This window comes from Trichosurus vulpecula, chromosome 8 (assembly GCF_011100635.1).
Source record: "Trichosurus vulpecula isolate mTriVul1 chromosome 8, mTriVul1.pri, whole genome shotgun sequence".
Lineage (NCBI taxonomy): Eukaryota > Metazoa > Chordata > Mammalia > Diprotodontia > Phalangeridae > Trichosurus > Trichosurus vulpecula.
The window spans coordinates 155,439,650-155,440,479 of record NC_050580.1 but is presented as its reverse complement, the minus strand read 5'-3'; positions in this window follow the sequence as shown (position 1 = coordinate 155,440,479).

Genomic DNA, 830 nt, shown 5'->3' with positions numbered 1-830 from the left:
TCTAATCCCTCTTTCTTGGTGATCTCGTTTATCTACACAGTTCCAACTCTTTCCTCTCCATACACGTGATTCCCAGATCCATTTATCTTCTAGCCTCAATCTCTCTTCCAAGTTCCAGAACCACACTTCCAATGACCTAAGGGACTTCTCTACCTGGATGTTTCACTGCCACTTCCCCCTCTACATATTACAAATACACTAATCATCTTCTCCCACCTCCCCAACTCCATATCCACACCTTCCCTTTTTCTTGACTGAATTCCCCATCCCACGAGTGGTCAATGGCGCCTCACACCCAGTAAATTGCAAAGATGACAAAAGGAGTGAAAGATGGAAATAGTCAGTGTTGCAGGGGGGGAACTGAAGAAATAGAGTCACATTAATATGCTGTTGGTAAAGCTATGAAATGGTCCATTCATTCTGGAAAACAATAATTGTGTGAAAGAAGTGACTAAACTATTCATGCCCTTTGACCCAGGGGTCCTTCTCTGAGCATATAACCCACAGAGGTCAAAGACAGAAATATGCCAGAGATAGACTATGCCAAAATATTCAGAACAGCACTTTTCGTGGTAGAAAAAAGTGAGTGCCCATTGAGAGGGGAATGGCTAATTATGGTATATGAATGCAACAAAATATTATTGTGCTTTAAGAGAGGAGGCAAGAAGGAGGATGTCAAAGAAACATGGGAAGACTTATATGAGCTGATGCAGAGTGAAATAAGCAGAACCAAGAAGTCCATATATACCATGATTACAACAATGTCATTGGAAAGAACCACACCCCCAAATCAAAAGTGCATGTTGAAAAACTATGATAGACAAGCATGG